General features: G+C 36.9%; 1 protein-coding gene across 8 annotated transcripts in view; it reads right to left on the reverse strand.

The window, feature by feature from the left end:
- The window catches only part of ZZZ3 (zinc finger ZZ-type containing 3), a 101,662-nt gene that overhangs the window by 69,633 nt on the left and 9,686 nt on the right, over window positions 1-22,343 (reverse strand). Inside the window, exon 1 of one of the 8 annotated variants that reach the window (XM_019644027.1) lies at window positions 6,843-6,918. The exons of the other annotated variants lie outside the window; for them this stretch is intronic. The gene's annotated coding sequence lies outside the window, so the exon portion shown is untranslated. Of the gene's footprint in view, window positions 1-6,842; window positions 6,919-22,343 lie in introns of those variants that run through there. 8 annotated transcript variants of the gene reach the window in all.

A 22,343-nucleotide genomic window follows, 5' to 3' on the forward strand; every position in this document is an offset into this window, starting at 1 on the left:
GCTGAACAACAGCTCAACCTGGAGCTGGGCTGCCTTGAGTTGCCGGCGACGGCGTAGGCTGCAGCCCCTGTGGCAGTGGGTTGCCATGGGCTACCGTGTGTAGCCAGCAGCCAGCGTGAGCAGCCAGCAGCCGCAGTGAGCGGCCGTCCAGAAGCCGGCGACTGATCTGCCTTGCCCGGGAAGAGCGCAATGATGGTGCCAACTTGGGCCAGTGAAGCAACGTCCTCCACAACTAGACTGAAGAACAAAACGACAGCAACTTGTCTGTTCCCCTTCCCCCAGTTCCCCAGCACTGTTCCCATCCCCCCAATTCCCCAATAAAATCTTAAAAAAAAAAAAAAAAAAGATGAATATTTTATTCAACATTACACAACAAATTAAGTGGCAGAACATACTCGTATAAGGTCTTAACCACTCTACTGATACTATGCTTTACAATAACAAACAGTTTTCTCATACCTTTACTATAAGCTCCAAAGTAGACAGGCTAGGCCCATCTTCATTTCCTACATATGGCAACAGACTCAAGAAATGCCTATGATCACACAACTAATAGAACCAGAATTGAACCTAGGTCTTACTGCCTAGACCAGGGTTAAATTCTTAAGACTCCATGGCTCTTTACATTATGCTAATAATTCTATAAACACTGTGAATGAAGAGCTCCTTCCAGGAGAAAATAAGATAGGTTATGTTTGAAAAATAGATTGATACACAATCTATGTTAATTAATGCTTCTTCCCAATGGCTGTCAGCATTGAAGTTTTTCAGAAGTTAAAATACAGATACACCTATAACTACTATAAAATATTACTGTCAACTATAACAAAATATACACATATACTATGTATTCACGGATGTAAAGTACAGCATAGGGAATATAGTCAATGGCATTGTAATAGCTATGTATTGTGTCAGATGGGGAATAGACTTTTTGGGGTTATCACTTTGTAAGGTGTGTAAATGTCTAATCATCTTGCTTTGTACTCCTGAAAGTAATAAAAAATGTGGTAAAAAGTAAATAAATGGAAAAAAATACAGATTTACTTGAGAATATCAACAACTTTATACTGCTTACACGAAATCTGTGAGAATAAAGGACAGCCCAGTGCTAATCAAAAGCAGAAGGTATTCTGACAGTTTTATTTAGTATGTTTCTTGCTTAATGAATTGCATCATTTAACAGAGCACTAGAAAAGAGAGTTTTATCCTTCTTTGTAAGTCATTCAGTCTCTCTTGAAAAGTCATTCCATCTCTTTGTTCATAAACAGGGAAAAGATATCCACCTATTTATGGAGAGGTGCGAGGCCTGAACACAAGATAGTGCATAAGGCTTCATACCAAAAGTGCACGCTGTTTTATTTCATATTTATCTCCTAAAACAGAAAAGATAAGAGAAGCAAGTGAATTAAATAGTTAATACAGACACAATGTGGTCAAACAAAGGATTTTTTAGATCAAAATTACAATTGTTTCTGCTAGAATTACTTTTACATTGACTGGGTCTTTTAGTCTTGACAATATTTTTCAATGTTTAAAAGGAACACTACTTTTTTTTTAACCAAAATGAGTATGAGCAAATATGGCCATCTTTTTTATGACAAAGGTGAAACCACAGTACAGTGGAGAAAGGAAGGTTTTTTTTCAATATATTGTACTGGGTTAAATGGATATCCACATGGAATAAAACGTATTTTGACTACTACCTCATGCCACATACAAAAAATCAAATCAGAGAGACTGGATATAAATGTGAAGGGTAAAAAAGAAAGCGTTTTAGAAAAAAATGGGACAGCATCTTATGAACATGGAGTAGGCAAAGATCCACAAAAAGCTTTTGACAAAATGGATCAGTTGGATTATATTACAATTTAGAACTTCTGTTCAGCAAAAGACATCATTAAGACAATGAAAATGCAACCCAGTGTGGGAGAAAATATTTGCAATGCATATTTTGACCAAAAAAAAGACTCATATCAAAAACATATTTTAAAAATTCCTATAAACCAATAAGAACAAGACAGACAACCCAATATTTTTTAAATGGGCGAAGACTTGACCAGGCATTTCATATACAAATCAGGGATCCAATTAGCAAGTAAACATGAAATGATGCTTTAATTCATCAGCCATCAAAGAAATGAAAATTAAAACCACAATGAGTAAGATTTAAAAAAAAAAAACCAAATATTGACAAGAATGTGGAGGAACCAGAACTCTGATATGCTACTGGCCAGAGTAAACTTTAGAAAGCTGTTTGGCAATATCTACACTTCAATAAACAAACACTGTCTGACTCAACCATTTTAATCCTAGCTATATACCCAATAACATGCATACCTATGAAAAATAAATACATGCATATATTCATCTAAAGACATGTACAAGAACATTCATACCAGCACTATTTGTAACTACCTGAATGCTCATCAAGATACAGTAAAACTTTGGATTGCGAGTAACTTGGTTTGCAAGTGTCCCGCAAGAAGAGCAAACATTTTTAATGCATTTTAACGTGGTAAACGAGCGATGTCTTGCAATACAAGTAGTTTGTTTCCGGATCGAATTATGCTCGCAAACCAAGGTATTACTGTATATAACTTGTTGATTATTCATACAATGAAATAGTAAACAAATGAAAATAAGCTAAAAGTTCATGCAACAATATAAAGTTCACAAGCATACTGTTTAGCCTAAGACAGACAGAAAGGAGAGCATACTGTATGTTTCCACTTATATAAAATCCGAGAATAGGGCCGGCCGAGTGGCTCAGTTAGTTAAGAGCTGGCGCAAGAGTGCGAGCTCAGGGCAACTAGCAGTTCGATGCCCATCCTGAGCTGAGTTGCCACTGAGCTGCCAACAGGTGGCAGAATGGCTCAGCTAAAAAAAAGGGATAAAATCCAAGAACAGGTGAAACTGTGTGGTAATACTGTTAATTTAAGCATGTGCGTGTACATATGTGTGTACACACACACAAAGGCAATGAAGCAAGCAGCACCAATCCCAGTCCCTCGATGAGATGGTGTTACGTGCTCATGAGACAGCGTAACAGACAGGATTCTCTCTACAGCAGCAAAAAATATTGGGTTGTCGGAAAAGTCATGACGTTATTTTTCTATGTTTTTCGTTGCAAAATGCATCATGACTTTTCTGACGACCCAATACAAGACTGAAACTCTCCGTGGCCAAGCAACAGAAGGAAACAGAGTCCTAGAAGAGCATAATTTAAACACTTTGATTTAGTTCTACCTGAAGCCAGATAAAAAACCTGAACTTTTCAATTTTTATAAGTCAAAAAATTCCCATTGGCTGGCCGAGTGGCTCAGTTGGGTAAGAGCTTGCTCAAGAGTTTGAGCTCTGAGCAACAGCGGTTCGATGCCAGCCCGAGCTGAGCAGCCGCTAAGCTGCCAATAGGTAACAGGATGGCTCAGCTAAAAAAAAAAAAAAAATTCCCATAGTCGACTGATGACTTACAAGAAATGAGATGAGAAAGCATCCATGTATCATTCTGAGGTTCAAACTATAATAGCTTGGTTTTTCCTGGAACAGACTAGCTAAGAAATGATTCTTGGACTAGCATGACTGATTCATTTCAAGATACATTAATTAAGTACATGTTTTGTACTATGCACTTACCATCATTAAGACATGATAGCAGCTCTGCATAACCATTCATCTTTAATGGACATTTGCAACTTAAGTAAGTATTAATAATTAAGCAAGGCCTAAGTGAAATGTCTGATGTAAAGATCCCTCTATTATCTTTAATTTTTATAAATTTTTTTATCAACTTGCAGTTTTCCTCACTAAAGCTATTTTTCATAGCTGCCTAACTGTATATAGCACTTTAAAAATGCTTCAAATAATTATGATTCTTAAGTGCCTGCTTTAAAATATTAAAAACGATTCTTGCATTTATAATGATTCTAAATTCAAATTCTGCAATGTTGTATTTAGAGTGGTTATAAATTTGTCAATTAGTTAAATTTAGAGAAAAGGCTAAATTTCCATTAATTTTATTCAGTGGTTTTTATCTTTAAGAATGTTATTTAATGTCCGTTTCTTCAAAAGCTAGTCACAGGTAATAAATGATTACTTAACCATTTCTAAAAGCCATGCTCCATCAGTCCTAAAAATTCTCAGTGGTTTTGATCAACACAACAATCAACAAGAACAATTAAGACTAGGAAAAGTCTTAAGAACAAATAAAACAACCAAGAGGACACAAATCAAGGTAACGATACATCATGAGTTAGGGCATTTTACCATTCCTGTCTCAGGACAACGTCCTCACACCAGAAATATTTTTTGGTATCAGTGTTAAGGGATGAATATCAAAATACAAAGACCTTGAATCTTATCAGATCTATAGCAATTCCTTTAAGTTCTTGTACTTTTACTGTCATTCTCTCCTAGACAGGACAAAAAATTTTCACCAGCATACTAATCCACCTCTAAATAAATGGTCTCTGTACCACCACTAAGAATCTACAGTGGAGGTTAAGGAGTTCCCAAGCTATATTTCAATATTTCAAAAAACCTGTAACTGCCATAACAAATCTTATAGTTGATCCTTGTTATTTGCAGTAGCTATGTTCTATAGCATTGCCACAAATAATGAATTAGCCAATACCGAACCATTTCTCCTAAGGGAAATGCAGGGGGTTAAGTTCCTACAAGTTCTGGTCACATTTTCATCAGCCGATCACTACGTAACCTTGTTTTATGTGTGTTTCTATTTAAAGACACCTTATGTAATATATATATATATATATATGTATATATATATATATACATATATATATATATAGTTGATTTATTAACACTGAACTCACGGCCAACAGCACTATAACATACTTGAATGGAACTTATCTAACACATGTATTTTCTCCATAAGATGTATCACAACCTTATTACACTTAAGAACCCTAGACAGCACTTCAGCACTACACTTGGGGGTCATTTTAAACAACCAAATCTCACTCCCGAAAAGAAAACACAGAATGCGAAAGATGAGGCACTAAATAGACCATGAAAATAACTGTTTACTGTATGACTGGTGAAAGAAGGCAGAGGACGGCCGTGTGAGACCTCAGTTAGGAACATGTGCCTTGGGAAACTCAAATTTTCACCACCCTGCACATGTCTATGAATGACCTTGAAAGCTCCAGGAGTATTGATTTTGGGGGCCACAAATACATTTTAGCAAGTGGGTGAGTTCATAAACATGGAACCTGCAAATATGACAAATTGACTGTATTTACACTATATAATAACAATGTAAATTGTTTACAACACAAGAGACACATGATACTGCAAAAACACATGGAGGCATTCTCTCAAGCATATAGCAACACACAACTGCAAGGCTTCAGGACTTCAATTTACTGTACCATCTGTGTGGAATACTTCTCTGCTTATTAGTTCTGTCGCTTCTTTCAGTTCTCTGCTCAGATATCACAGTATCAGGCTTCCCTGACCACCTACATACTCCTATGTTCCCTGGTAGCCACTCCCTGCCTCCATTCAACCACAATCTCTATCCTCTTATCCTACTTTCAGTTTTCCCACAGCACTTTTCACCATCTGACATGTATATTAGGTTGAACCACAGGAAATTGCCATTCTAGAGTAAAAAATAGTCAAATAACAGCAATTCAAAAAGGTTCAACCAATTATTTGCTTGCTGTCTCCCACAACTTGAATATAATCGCCACTGGAAAAATTTTGTTTTGTTTACTTTAATAATTCAGAGCCTAGTCTAGAACTTGATGTCCAATACATATTTGTTAAATGAATGATTATAAATTATTATTAGATACATCCTTAATATAAAGTACAAATATAGCTTAACCCATTTCAACAACCACTTAATATACTGGGGTATTTCCTTCCATCTTTATTTCTATGTGCATTTTTAAATCAAAATTCACATACACCGTTTTGCATCCTGCTTCCCCTCTACATACACTTAACATGTCACATTGTTAAAAAGTCTCACAATTGTTAACGACTACACAAAAACCTTCTTAGTTGTTCCTAATTTAACAACATCTATTCTGTTAGAATATTTAGGCTACTTCTGATATTTTACTATTGATTATAAATAACACTTTGATAAACATTTTTTGTACACTGTATGTCTGCATCCCTGATTATTTCTTTAAAACAGACTTACTAAGTCACAGGATATGAACTTTTTTAGGTCCTCGATAGACAATGTCAAGTTGCTTTTAATATCTTTAAAGCTACATTTCTTCTTTTTTTTTAACGGCCTTTTTTTTTTTATTTTTTATTGGGGAATGGTATTTTTTTTCCAGGACCCATCAGCTCCAAGTCAAGTGGTTATTTCAATCTAGTTGTGGAGGGCGCAGCTCAGTGGCCCATGTGGGGATCGAACCAGCAACCTTGGTATTAATGAGCACTGCACTCTAACCAAGTGAGCTAACCGACCTCCCCTAAAGCTACATTTCTTAATGAAAATTCTAAATTTATTTTAAAATGACTTCACAAAATAGTGCATTAAGATATGCTTATGAAGCATACTTCACATAGAAAAGAAAGCTTATAATATGCTTTACTAATTTGCTATCACTCAATGTTGCTTTAAGTGTTTTAATGTTACTAATGAAACAATTTTAGATTTAGGCCAACCAACTTATTATTTCACTTTTTTTTCTAATAAACCTAATCAGCTTTTTAAATGAAAAAGTTTAATCTGATAGTTTGATTTAAAAAACAAAAAATATTTTCCTTTCAAAGAAAGTATGACTGGAAGTGTGCTGGTAGGGAGGATCTCAAATTTTTTAAATTAATTCATGCACATTTTTTGAAATTCATACCTGAAGATGGTGTGTCATAAATACAGCAGAAACCAATAAGGTTAAAATAGACACTTGGGCCGGCCCAGTGGCTCAGTTGGTTAAGAGCTCACTCAAGAGTTTGAGCTCTGAGCAACAGCGGTTCGTTCGAGTCCCGGCCCAAGCTGAGCAGCCACTGAGCTGCCAACAGGTGGCAGGATGGTTCAGCTAAAAAAAAAAAAAAAAAAAGATACTTGCTAGAAACTCTAACAAGGCATTTTGATACTCTGCTCAAGGCTACAAAATGGTTATAAATGTTAATTTTGAGGTACTTCAATTTGCCTAAGGAAAATTTTCTTATTTGAAAGACTAGAGTAACTTGATATTTAGGTAGCATCGTTTATCAGAAAAATACATAGGTGCCAAATGTCAAATACCTGATTATCAGAGCTTTAGATTAAACATATCCCTCAGGAACCACTGCCAAATGTATCATTCCATTGGTTTAAGGGCATGATCCAATTTCCCACAGTAAGAAAACCCACAGTGTACAAAATTATTTACCTAGGAACACATCAGGGGAAAAAAAATAAAAGACGTCAAGTGTGATCAAGCTTCCCTACTACAATAAAAGAAAGCTTAACGCTGTCCTACCTTATCAGTCTAATTTCTGGTTTTAATTAACACTTTTCACTAAAGTCCTTTACCTTTTTACATCTTTCTTTCTACAATGATACCCCACTTCTCAATCTGTGTGGTCATCAGAAGATTAGCACCATCAAAATCTTATAGAAAATACCTACTCGATATTCCAAATTAAGTTCTGTTCTATATCTAAACCACTTTTGATTACTTTTATTTTTCACTAAAAAATGTTTTATCTTTATCCAGAAAAAATAAATTAATGTAATTTCTGTTCATTTCTCTGGAAATATCAACATCAATTTCATGATACAGAGCTATGAAAATTTCTATACATCAATGGAAGTCAGTACAGTCATATTTTAAATTAATCACACAAATAAAAACATAAGCTTTTCCCTAGAAGTGACAGGATAAAATTTTTATGGTTCTGTATATTTTAATAACAAAAGTAGTAATAATATTTAGGGTTAAAATCTTTCAAAAATTAATACTACATGAAGTCATTTACATAAAGTTCGAAATCAGAAAACTAATCTATACTGTCAGAAGTCAACATAAAGGTGACGCTTAGGATGGGGAAGTAGAAAGTGACTGAAAGGACGTACTGCTAATGTTCTCTCTTGATCTAGTTGCTAGTCATTTGGGGAGTGTTCTTTCTGAAAATTCACTGAGCCATGCACTTAATGATGATATGATTTACATATGAAGTATGTTATACCTCAATAAACAGACATTGAAAAAGTTAATTATATTTGAAGCTAACAGTTCTATATACAAGAAGCCAGAAAACTGAATTTATAAAGGTATACCAATAGGAACCAATAGTACTAAAAAGGCACATTTCACTTTCTAGCAGGTAAAAACAGGCCTCTTAAATGAGATGGTTGAGCCAAAATTACTTCTATACCATTATTTTATAGCCCAACTCTCATACTGATTCCCTGTCCTTTAGACATTGTGACCAAATCCAAGTTTTCTATCATTCTAGGCTGATCTCCATTTCTAATCTATAACTAGAAATTGCTGATCTAACAGGAACCACACATTTATGAACATACAATATAAACACATATTTTTCATTTATAAAAACTTTTCTGGGAAAATTCAAGAACCCAATTACCATATATACTCTAATTGCATTTGTGACCCTAATTGGCCATCATTAAATTGAGATTTGTTTTAACTCAAAATAAAAAAACAAACAAAAAACCCCCACTAGATACCCTTCATAAAAAATCACCCAGAAAAACCATACAGTTAACAATGGCACACACACACAAAAAGTAATTTCCAATACAATTGTTGAAAGGGCCCTTATATGTTACTTAACTCTGAAGATATATAGTCTAACAGCTTTCTGACAGTTGCTCTGTCATAGGAAGATGAATATGGAGCTTATACTTATTGGTAACAAACTACAACTTCTCTGAGAGATTAACTACTTTTCTCTTCCATAAAAGGGAAAAACATACCAATCTCAAATAATTACCATATGACTAAAATGAGATGATTGTGGAGTATTGTTAGTGTCCTTTCTCCAATTCAGGGGAGTTTCTAAACTTACAAGACACTTCCCCATTTTTGAGCAGTTCAAATTATAAACAAGGTTTTTTTTGTTTGTTTTTTTAAGATTTTATCGGAGAATTAGGGAAGGGGAACAGCGTTGGGGAATCGGGGAAGGGGAACAGTCAAGTTGCTGTCCTTTTTGTTCTTCCGTCTAATTGTGGAGGACTTTGCTTCACTGGTCCATGTTGGTATTATCATTGCACTCTTCTCGGGTGAGGCAGTCGCTCTCCGGCCATTGGACATCTACTCACAGCAGCTAATGAAAGCTCACGCCAGCAGCCAGCTAGCCCCACTGCAGCCTACGCTGTCGCTGGCGAATCACGGCAGCCCAGCTCCAGGTTGAGCTGTTGTTCACCAGCTTAGCTGTAGAGGGTGCAGCGTCACAGGCCCTCATGTGGGATCCAAACAGGGTCCCTGCTGCTCAGAGCTGGCATCCCAAGCCAACTCCGAGCCAACATGCCACTTGGCCAGCCCTAAACAAGGTATTTTTAAACATTAGGCAAAAAAAAAAAAAATTAAATTACCATTATTGGAGAAAGGACTTTACAAATACAGATAGGTGGAAAATTTTAATACACACTGCAGTGATTGGAACTGAGGTATCAGTATACAGCTGACTCTTGAACAATAAGGGTTTGAACTGTGTGGGTTCACATGTGGATTTTCTTTCAATACAGTAAATGTATTTTATCTTCTTTATGAATTTTCTTGCTAACATTTTCTTTTCTCTACCTTCATTATGAAAATACAGTATATAATACATATAACATACAAAATATGTGTTAATCAAGTATTTATGTTATCAATAAGGCTTCCGGTAAACAATGGGCTACTTACTAGTAGTTATGTTCTTGAGGAGTCAAAAGTTACAGGTGAATTTTCAACTGAGCGGGGGAGGGCAGCACCCCTAACACCTGTGTTGCTCAAGATCAACTGTATAGTCTGAATCTAACGAAAAGGACACATCAGAGGGCCGGCCGAATGGCACATTGGTTAGGAGTTGGCTTGAGAGCACCAGCTCTGAGCAGCAGGGCCTGGGGTTCAGATCCTACATGAAGGCCAGTGACGCTGCGCCCTCTATAGGTAAGATCGTAAACAACAGCTCCACCTGGAGCTGGGCTGCTGTGAGTCGCCGGCGACGGCGTAGGCTGCAGTGAGGATGCAGTGGGTGCAGTGGGGTGCAGTGGGCTGCCGTGAGACAGCATAAGCGGCTGTCCAATGACTGGTGACCAACTGCCTCACCCAGGAGGAGCGCAATGATAATACCAACATGGGCCAGTGAAGCAACGTCCTCCACAACTAGACCGAAGTACAAAAGGACAGCAACTTGTCTGTTCCCCTTCCCGATTTCCCAATGCTGTCCCCCGCCCCAATTCCCCAATAAAATCTTAAAAAAAAAAAAAAAAAAGGAAACATCAGAAACACAAACTGAGGTACATTCAACAAAATAAGGGGCCTAAACTCTTAAAAAATGTCAAGGTCAAGAAACTTGAACAGTTCCAGATTAAAGGAGACTAGAGAAAGGATAATTAAATGTAACGCGCAATCCTTGGGTTTAAAAAGCTATGAAAGTAATTATAAGGATAATTTGCAAAACTTGATTGTGGACTACAAATTAGATGTTATATTGTTAAATTTCCTGATTTTGATCATTGTAACTGTAATTATTTAAGAGAATATCCTAGCTCTTAAAGAAAAAATTGGCAGTATACTTGGATCTAGTTCCATCTATGAAACTATTCATTACAGCCTTTCCTTAACCTGAAAACAGCTGTCTCTTCCCATTCTTCACTCATTTCTACCTAGTCATTCCTTCTCCACTGTAAGAGCTCTAATTCCTTCAATGGTTCTCGTACAGTTCATCATCTGGTTCCACATCTCTTGACACACTCAATTTTTTATTTACTGTTCTTTTTTTCTTTTTTTTTTTTTAGCTGAGCCATCCTGCCAGTGGCAGCTCCGCTCGGGCCGGGACTCAAACCGCTGTTGCTCAGAGCTCACACTCTTGAGCGAACTCTTAACCAACTGAGCCACTCGGCCGGCCCTTTATTTACTGTTCTTAAAATGCAGCTTCCTGAAACAAGGCCAACACTGTAAATGTGTTCTAACCAGTATGGAATACATATTATATCGTTTATTATGGACAGAATTCTCCTAATGCAGCCTGGTACTTACTTCATTTGTTTTTCTTTTTTCTTTTTTAGGCAACACATACTATTGGATTTTAGAATATTCAAAACCAAACTCCTAAAAGTCTCTATCAAATCCAGCTAATTATTACCCCAAATGCAAAGGTTTCTCTTCTCAGTCCCCCATCATTTTAAACCCTCTGAAGATTTTAACCAAGTCATCATTTCTCTTTTTCCTTTGAAACTTCCATCTTTGACCTCCATTTCCTTCTAGTTTTCCTCCTACTTCTAAGATAAATGTTCCAAGTATCTTCCCCTCCATTTTTGTCATGCATTGTGACTCTTCCTCTCTGCTTCCCCATCAAATGTACATGTCCCTTTCTAATGTTCTTCCGACAGGTAAAATAATTGTAACTCTTTCAGATAAGTTTAACCTATAGACAGATAAGATTTATATGTCTACCCCCAACCTTCACCCCCAACTTCAGACTAGTGTATTCTGAGCTCTCAATCTGGATGTCCCCAAAGTACCTGGTATTCAAAAGTACAAATCCCTAGCCATTTTCTTCCTACCCCTCCCCAAAATTATCTTCTCCCTATATCAACAATGTCAATGACAAATATCTAACCAACCACACTAAACAACCTTGAGATATCTTAACTCTTTCCTTTTCCCACCAATATACAGTCAGCAGGGCTGGCCAAGTGGCTCAGTTGGTTAAGAACTCGATCAAGAGTGCGAGTTCTGAGCAACAGCGGTTCGAGTCCTGGCCCGAGCTGAGCTGCCGCTGAGCTGCCACCAGGAGGCAGGATAGCTCAGCTAAAAAATACAATCCACAAACTCTACTTCTAAAATGCCTTAAAAAAAAACCCTGTCTACTCTTTCTCTTCTATTATTAATGCTCCAGTTCAGACCATCATCGCCCCATTTAAACAAGTATAACAGCCTAATTAGTATCCCATTCCAATCTCTTCTTTATCTGCTCACAAATATATGTCTTAATAAGCATGGCCCTGATTCTGATTTTTCAGTCCTCTAATTAAAAATTTAAAAATGCGCAAGGACTTTCCCCATCTTAAATTCCTGGAAAACTCTTCTTCCTCAAACCCAATTCAATGATCCATCAGAATTAATTGCTCTCTCTTGCTCCCATAATGGTTCATTCTTCTGTCATAGAATTTACAATGTATAGTTTTATATTGTCTATATTTCCTACTTGATTACAGGCTCCTTGAAGGGACGGTGCAATTCATTTTTATTCTTCATACAGTGCCTTTAAAATTGGTGAACTGAGCAGAATTCTACTCATAAAACTTTTTCAGTTGAATTCCATACTTTTTTTTTAAACTCCTCACTTTTAAGCAACTTACATTATAGGTTCCTGACTGTTGCTTCAGGCAAAATTTTAAAAGTTTTTTTAGTCGTTTATCCTCACCAGCTGAGCTAATTCAGGAATTCTATAAACGCCAACTGTTTATTTATCCAAAGCATTAATAAAAATATTAAAATGGACAAGGACAAAATAGCCTTTTTAGATACATCTCTAAGTTTGACACTGATTCCTTTGTAACACTATTTAACAAAGGTTATTTTGTACCTTATTAATGTTATGTTCTTAATGCTGATGAGCTACCCTATATTTCTCTACCTCACCTCAAAGGGCTAAGAATGATTTCTAAAACTACTATTCCTTTAAAAAAATAAGACTTTATATCAGTTTCTACTCTTTTGGCATACTCTGAGTCACCACAAATTAACAAAGGCTATCAACACCTCTAAGTTCCTTTGTCATTTAAATGTCATTTAAAACCTGTGGCATTAGCCAGGTAGAAGAAAATGGATTCTTGGAATTCAATCAAGTGGTGAAGCAACCTGGTTGGGGTTTACAGGACTTGATCAATCAATGGAGTTAAAAAGCAGTTACAAAATATTTTTAAAAGAACGAAAGGCTATAAACTTGAATTCAGAAGAAATCAAAGGACACTGTCTTGGAGTCCCACTGGGACGATTATTATAGGGAAGATTTTTGTTAAAGGTTCAATGTGTCCATCCGCAGCATGTGAAAAACCACCTGGACAAAGGCAGCTTCCAAGGGCAATGTGAGGCTGATAATCAGCCTGTCAAGAAATGGTAACTGATCTGTGGTCATAAACTATAACAGAAATTTCAACTTTCTTGTGACAACTAAATGCTTCCCTTAAGCAACTGTTCAACCTCCAAAATAATTAGAAATACTGAAATTAAGTAGCACAAACCCATGATATTAATATTTTTATGTTAAGTTGAAAACTATATATTTTTTCTTGAAGCTCGTAATATTTAAGAGAATTTTAACATTATAAAATCTGACAGCCTTCTCATTCTGAATCTAAGATAGTTAACTGACTTCAGACTTATGACTTTAAAGGTATAAGGGTATTTGGTTTGGTTAATAAGCAATATTGGAATGTTTAAGAGAACCTGTGGCTCACTGTATTTACAAGTTTCATTTATTTATTTAAAAGTTTTAAGTATTTGAGAAAGTTGGCTCACTGAAATTTCACATTTACTCCATAAGGCATATGAAGTGCTAAAAAATAAAATAAGATCTGGTGTATTCAATGTATAAATATAAGGAATATAATTAAGAGCAGTAGTAGTATTAACAGCTACCATTCAAAGTGCATTTTGCTACTGCTCAACAATTGTTCCAAGTACTATACGGTGTATTCACTGTACAAATCACTGTGAACTAGTAGGCATCATTCCAGGCTCTGAGAACTAAATTAGTGAACAAAACATAATTTCAATCTTCATGTATCTTGTGATTCAATAAGAAGAGACAAACAATAAAGATCAGGTATGATAATTACTATGAAGAAAAATAAACCCAGGAAAGTGAAGGAAAGAGGTACTAGTTTAGATGGTGTAATAAGGGTCAGACCAGTGAGCACCATTCACACAGAAATCTATGTAAACGATGCCCGTTGGAAACTCCTTCACCAGGGAAAACCTCTCTAGATCAGATGACATTTGAACCTGAGAAGTGAGGGAGCAAGCCATGCAAGTATATGAGAAGAGTATTACAGGAAAAGAAAAACAAGTACAGAAGCCATTTTACGAGGGGAGGGCATTTTAAGGTAGATTTAATCTGCTCAACTAGAATTACTAAAATATTAATTACTAAATTACTAAATTACTAAAAAAAAAAAAGTGTCATTCCCCCACCGCCACCCAGAAAAATAAAATTATTCCTAATTTATATTAAGCTTCCTAGATTTATTAATAGAATAAAATTGAACTTAAAAACAAGTTTTTAAATTTATTTTAATTACTCAATAGCACTTTACCAAAAATTATAAATGGTCTTTTCTACAGCCAAAAGTACCCATTGACACAAGAAACAATGACGCTTCATTGTTCTAATTCATTAGAACTAATTCATTGCTCTAAGTAATTAGAACTAATTTTATTTAATGAAACTAGATGCTCTTTATCACATAACACATATCATGGAATAAAATTTCCTCTTTAAACAGGGCTGTCTCCCTTCCAGTATGAAAATCATTCTCCTAGATCTAAGAGAAATAAAATAGGATTTGAGTAGTTCTCATTATTTAATGTTATCTGCCCAGTTGATGGGTCTCTTTTTTCCTTACTGATCTTGCTTTGAATTTAGCTAAAATTAGCCTTGCTGTTGTCCTTAAGCATTTTTTGAAAACTAACTCATTCAGAGCTCTAGCCTCCTCACATTCTTACTGACACATGACTTTTTTGTATTAACCATTATTTATGTGGGTATTCTTGACATGTTTTCTTTTGAAATTTATTAGAAATGACTTATGTGGAAGACACAATTTCCTTAGATGACTCATACATTTTTCTTCCCTCAATGGAAATGTTTTGTAATTTTAATAACAGATTTCATGTTTAAGAGCCTTCTATCAATATTGACTGTTTATACTATCTGTGGTCATTACCAATCATAGTTCTGAACTTTCTAAAACCAGCTTTTTATGAATTCCTACCTAATATGAACTCCAGGATGACAGTCACTATCTTTTGATTCCTATGATTTCCATTTCTATCTGGGAAGCAAAGAATAGTTTTGGAAAAGCATGAGCTTTGCAGTCAGATATTTGTCACTAGCAGTGTTACAAACTTCTCTGAGCCTCCACTTCCACATCAATAAAATAACAAATAGCATTTACTAAACACCTATTTGATACCAAGTATCTTATATCCTTGATAAGCAAGTAGAAAGTACTGTATCATTTATAATGAGGAAAAAAAACAAAGGCTTAGAGATAAGTATTTGCTTAAAGTTACAGAGCTCATAAATGCTAGAGCCAGGATTTATTAAATCCAGGTCTATCTGATTCCAAAGCAGTGTTCTTTTTTACTACAAAAGAAAGCAGTGACTATAAAATGGGTCCGCTTGCCCAAAAGAGATATTCAGTAATGGTTACCGTATCTTGCCATATATAATATACACTTTTTTTGCCCAAATTTGTGAGGGAAAAATAAGGATGTGCATTATACATGGGTAGTACTAATTCCATATCTACATAAATGTTTTTAACTCTTTTATTTATGCTCATGAGTTAAAAGTGTAATTCTAGAAATCAATAATGATGTCTGTATGCAAAATAACACCCTGGAATACGATAATCGGTTTTGTTGAACTTACAACGAACTTGCAACGATAAAGAGTGCTCGGCCTTCTATGATGAGTAAATATCATAAATTTGTTACTGGTACAAAAAATTTCTTGTATCTTGTATCTGTTCTTGTGTTTTGTAATTATTTCTTACATAAAATTTCTTGTACCATAATAATGTTAAAAAAATAAATGCTAAAATTCCTTTATAATAAAAAAAACAAGTACCTAAACTAAATGTAAAAGAAGATTTGAATTAAAAAATTAAGACGAAAGATTTTTTTTTCCCCTGAAACTTTGGGCCCAAAACGTGGGTGCATATTATACACAGCAAAATATGGTAATTCCATGTCCCTCACTGCTCTTCCTTGTTGGTCAGAATCAATTTCACACTAGCAAGTCTCTTTAGCTTTTAAACTGTCAGCAAAGCATTTATCAAAAGCTCTGATTATCTTTATTATTAATATATTGTTTAATTAGTCTGCTAATTAAAACCAGAAACTGTTATCACATTATGCCAAACTTATTCTTCAGATATTTTTGTGTGAAAAGAGCCTTACATACAAACATAAAAACCCAGGTTTAGAGAGACATAAAAATTCGGGAAACTGAACTACCTAATTCAACATATTATGCTATTTATCCTCAAAATTCTTAAAACACATGTGGAGAAAAAGCTTAAAAAAGTCATTCTGTGAGTTATTCAGATCAAGACAATAGAAAAACAGTAGTTTTCCAGAAACCAAGCAACCACCAAACAGAGCAGGCCTCTACAGTTGTCAGTCTCATCATGCAACTATAAATAGTAAGTTTCTCTTAATTATCTTCTCATTTTCTCTTCATACTGTAGACTGTGAATAGCCAATTGGTGAATGAAAAAATGTCTCCTAGGGGCCGGCCGAGTGGCGCGATGGTTAAGATCTGGCTTGGGACACCAGAGGGCCCCGGTTCGGACCCCACATATGAAGGCCAGTGACACTGCCCTCTACAGCTAAGATGCCGAACAACAGCTCAACCTGGAGCTGGGCTGCCGTGAGTCCCCAGCGACAGCACAGGCTGCAGCCCCTGATGCAATGGGTTGCCATGAGCTACTGTGTGTAGCCAGCAGCCAGCGTGAGCAGCCATCCAGAAGCCAGTGACTGATCTGCCTCGCCCGGGAAGAGCACAATGATGGTGCCAACTTGGACCAGTGAAGCAACATCTTCCACAGCTAGACTTTAGAACAAAAGGACAGCAACTTGTCTGTTCCCCTTCCCCCAATTCCCCAATAAAAATCTTTAAAAAAAAAAATGTCTCCTAGGTCTAAACACTACTATTCATATCACCTTAAGCTTACCAGTCAGGTAAATTGATCTGAGTGGACAGAAATAGAGCTAGAAAAACAATATAATTTTTTCAGTTTCTTAAAAGTAAGTAATTAAGGTTTATGGATTAAGGTTTATGAATGCGTTTTTACTACTAAGCTAGAGCATGATATATATTGAAGGACTTCTAAATGCATCAGCTGAGTTTTTTTTTTAAAAACCTAAAATAGGACAAAGGTGAGAATGACTTAAAATAGGCAAAACAAAATTTTTTGAACCGATGGAAATTTTCTAAAACTGGACTCTAGGGACGGTTGCACAATACTGTAAATTTACTATAAGAATCATTAAATTATACACTTAAAAAGAATGACTCAGAGATCCTTCCCCAAAAATCTGTAATTAATAGGGTGACCACAGAGCTCCTTCCTTATTAATACCTAGAAATTAACAATAGCATTTAGATCTACTGTTCTAAAAATCTGCCTATCTTATTTGAATTGAACCCCAAAGTATATTTTAGTACATTGGGGCCACAAGGTACTGAACTACATTGCAGTCCTCTTTAATAAACAAATACAGTCCTTGAAAACATAACACTTACCAATGTGAGAAATTTTATCTGAAACACTAACCAGTAAGAAATGCCTTACTAAAGTTACACACAAATACAAAGTGTAATAAGAGAACAGAAGAGTTTGGATAAATAACACCTTGATGAATAAACTTAAGAGATTTCTATTTTTAAAGACCAAAGTACTGGCCAACCAGCCAAGACTGGGAGACATAGCAGATCTACCTAATACATAGAAACACAGAGAGGCAGCCAAAATGAGGAAACAAAGAAATGCATCCCAAATGAAAGAACAAGAGAAAATTCCAGAAAAAGAACTAAACAAAATGGAGGCAAGCAACCTATCAGATACAGAGTTCAAGACAATGGTTATAAGGATGCTCAAGAAATTTAGTGAGAACTTCAACAAAGAGATAGCAAGCATCAAAAAAGGACATAGAAACCATAAAAAATAACTGGTCAGAAGTGAAGAATACAGTAACTGAAATGAAGAATGCAATCGATGGAATCGTCAGCAGACTAGATGAAGCAGAGGATCAAATCAGCAATCTGGAAGACAAGGTAGCAGAAAACACCCAATTGGAACAGCACAAAGAAAAAAAATTAAAAAAAATAAGGATAGTTTAAGAGACGTCTGGGACAACATCAAGTGTAACAACATTTGCTCATAGGGTATCAGAAGAGAGAAAGCAAGGGATTGAGAACCTATTTGAAAAAATAAAGACGGGGCCGGCCAAGTGGCGCGTTGGTTAAGAACGGCTTGGGATGCCAGAGGGCCCCGATTTGAATACCACATATGAGGGCCAGTGACACTGCCCTCTACAGCTAGCTAAGATGCTGACCTGCTCAACCTGGAGCTGGGCTGCTGTGAGTCGCCAGTGACAGTGTAGGCTGCAGCCCCTGCTGCAGTGGGTTGCCATGGGCTACCGTGTGTAGCCAGCAGCCAGCATGAGCGGCCGTCCAGAAGCCAGCAACTGATCTGCCTCACCCAGGAAGAGTGCAATGATGGTGCCAACTTGGGCCAGTGAAGCAACGTCCTCCACAACTAGACTGAAGAACAAAACGACAGCAACTTGTCTGTTCCCCTTCCCCCAATTCCCCAATAAAAATCTTTTTTAAATAATAATAATAAAATAAAGACTGAAAACTTTCCAACCTGGTAAAGGAAATAGACACACACATCCAGGAAGCACAGAGAGTCCCAAACTAGCCAAAGGTTAAATACAAAGAGAGAATCCTAAAAGCAGCAAGAGAAAGGCAACTAATAATTTATAAGGGAGCTCCCATAGGAATTTATTTCTCAACAGAAACTTTGTAGGCAAGAAGGGATTGGTACAAAATATTCAACGTGATGAAAAGCAAGGACCTACAACCAAGGGTACTCCACCCAGCAAGGCTATCATTTAAAATTGAAGGACAGATAAAGAGCTTCCCAAAAAAGAAAAACCTAAAGGAGCTCATCACCACCAAACCAGTATTACAAGGAATGTTTGAGGAACTTCTTTAAGACGGATAAAACAGACCAAAAATATGAATAAAATGGCAATAGCTACATATCTATCAACAATTACTTTCATGTAAATGGACTAAATGTTCCATTCAAAAGACATAGGTGCGCTGAAAGGATAAGATAACAACCCTTACATATACTGCCTATAAGAGACTCACTTCAGATTGAAAGACACACAGACTGAAAGTAAAGAGATGGAAAAAGATATTTCATAAAAATGGAAATGGAAAAAAAAAAGAAAAAAGCTGCAGTAGCAATATTTATTCCAGACAAAATAGACTTTAAAACAAAGGCTATATAACAAGAGACACCCACTCTGGGTATTTATCTGAAGAAACGCAAAACACTACTTCGGGGGGACATGTGTACCCCTATGTTCATTGCAGCATTGTTTACAATGGTTAAGATGTAGAGGTAGCCTGGGTGTCTGTCAATGGAAAAATGGACGAAGAGGAGATCGTACATATATACGATGGAATATTGCTCGGCCATGGGAGAGAATGGGTTCTGCCATCTGCGGTGGCATGGATGGACCTGGAAGGTAATTGTGCTGAGTGAAGTATGTCAGAGAAAGGCAGATGCAATGTGATTTCGCTTTTATGTGGAATCTAAAGAACGAAATAAACAAAACAGAAACAAACTCATAAATACAGAGAACTTTTTGATGTGTGCCAGACGGGAGGGCTTTTAGGGTGGGGTGGGGGTGGGGTAAAAAAGGGGAAGGGATTAGGAAGTACAAATTGGTTGTTACAAAGCAGTCACGGGGATGTAGGGTGTAGCATTAAGGAATATAGTCAATAATATTGTAATAACTATGTATGGTGTCAGATGGGTACTCGATTTATCAGGGTGACAGATAGGAGGGGGTTGGATGGCAGGGTGAAAAAGGTGAAGGGATTAAGAAGTACAAACTAGTAGTTATAAAATAATCATGGGGATGTAAAGTAAAGCACAGGGAATACAGTCAATGATATGCTAATAACTATGTATAGTGCCAGGTGGGTACTAGACTATTCAGGGGCATCACTTCTTAAATTATATAAATGTCTAACCACTGTGCTGTATACCTGAAATTAATATAAAAGAATATTGAAATGTTGACTGTAATTGAAAAATTAGGGGCGGCCAAGTGGCGCGTTGGTTAAGAGTTGGCTTGGGACGCCAGCTCTGAGCAACAGGGCCCTGGTTCAGATCCCACATGAGGGCCAGTGACACTACTCTCTACAGCTAAGATGGTGAACAACAGCTCAGCCTGGAGCTGGGCTGCCGTGAGTCATCAGCGACAGCGTAGGCTGCAGCCCCTGCTGCAGTGGGCTGCCATAAGCTACCGTGTGTGGCTGGCAGCTAGTGTGAGTGGCTAGCAGCCAGTGTGAGCTGCCAAGAGCCGCTGTGAGTGGCCGTCCAGAGGCCGGCAACCGATCTGCATCACCCGGGAAGAGCGCAATGATAACAACAACATGGGTAGTGAAGCAACGTCCCCCACAACTAGACTGAAAAACAAAAAGGACAGCAACTTGTCTGTTCCCCTTCCTCTGATTCCCCAGCACTGTTCCCCTCCCCCAACTCCCCAATAAAATCTTAAAAAAAAAGAAAAATTAAAGGGGGAAAGAAAGGTAAAGGAAAGTAAGAGGTCTAAATTTCCAGGTATAAAACAAGTCACGGGGATGTAAGGTACATCATGGGGAATACAGTCAATATTGTGATAGCATGGTACAGTGTCAGATGGTTGCTGGACTTATCATGGTGATCATTTCTTCAAGTATATAAATGTTGAATAACTATGGTGTAGCCCTGAATCTAATATAATGTTGTATGTTAGCTATATTTTAATGAAAATCTTTTTTTAAAAGACCCAAGTATTCAAATCATAGCTACTTCCAGTCCTGACTGTTTTTGTGTCTAAAACACATTTTAGCAAAAACAATCCTAGAATATAAGATCTGGAAAATTCAAATGACATTGTAAAAATGTGATACAGGGATGGCTGAATGGCGCATTGGTTAAGAGCTGGCTTGGGACGCCAGTTCTGTGCAGCAGGGCCCCGGTTTGGATCCCACATGAGGGCCAGTGACACTGCTCTCTACAGCTAAGATGGTGAACAACAGCTTGACCTGGAGCTGGGCTGCCGTGAGTCAGTGGCGACGGCGTAGGCTGCAGCCCCTGCTGCAGTGGGCTGCCATAAGCTACCATGTGTGGCTGGCAGCCAGTGTGAGCAGCCAGCAGCCGGTGTGAGCTGCCAAGAGCTGCTGTGAGCAGCCGTCCAGAGGCCGGCAACTGATATGCTTCACCCGGGAAGAGAGCAATAATAATACCAACATGGGCCAGTGAAGTGAGGTCCTCCACAACTAGACTGAAGAACAAAAGGACAGCAATTTGTCTGCTCCCCTTCCCCAACTGCCCAATAAAATCTTTAAAAAAAAAAAAATGTGATACAAAAATTCATTAGAATTCAATATATACTATGGTACTGGAATGAAAAAGAAAGACATAAAACATGCATAAATGGCCAATGATACCACCTCAAACTCCAAAAGCAGAATGCTTGGGTTCATATCTGAAACCCATAATTTAGCACCTGTGTGACACTGAACAATACTGAACCTCTCTGCTTCAGCTTGCTTATTTGCAGAATGAGGGTTAACAGTAACCATTCTTCCAAGCCTGTTGTGAGGACTAAATGAAATGAGTATAGTATTTATATGTATCTAGCATACTGAAAATTTTCAGTAAATTTTGATTTGTTACTATTACTTTTATAATAGTTTTTTAAATTATCTAGAGCAGCCTCTTTACAATCTTCAATATACATTCAAACTGCCAGGGAATCTATTGGGTTGTCAGAAGTCATGCCGTATTTTTTCTGTTTTTCATTGCAAATGCATCATGACTTTTCCGACAACCCAATAGTTAAAATGAGATTCTGTTATTTGGAAAGGTCTGGGTGCCTGAAATTTGCATTTCTAACAAATTACCAGGCTGGTGCCAAGTTTTGAGCTTTTGAGTTACAAGAGTGGTTCACACACTTTATTAGCACACATCAGAATCACTGGGAGGGCTAGTTTATTAAACAAATTTTTGGATTCCATCAGGGTTTGAGAGAATTTGCATTTGCAACAAGTTCCCAAATGATGTTATGCTGCTATTCCCAGGACCATATTTTGAGAACTACTGCACA

The sequence above is a fragment of the Hipposideros armiger genome, unplaced genomic scaffold (assembly GCF_001890085.2).
Source record: "Hipposideros armiger isolate ML-2016 unplaced genomic scaffold, ASM189008v1 scaffold_84, whole genome shotgun sequence".
In the NCBI taxonomy this organism is placed as follows: domain Eukaryota; kingdom Metazoa; phylum Chordata; class Mammalia; order Chiroptera; family Hipposideridae; genus Hipposideros; species Hipposideros armiger.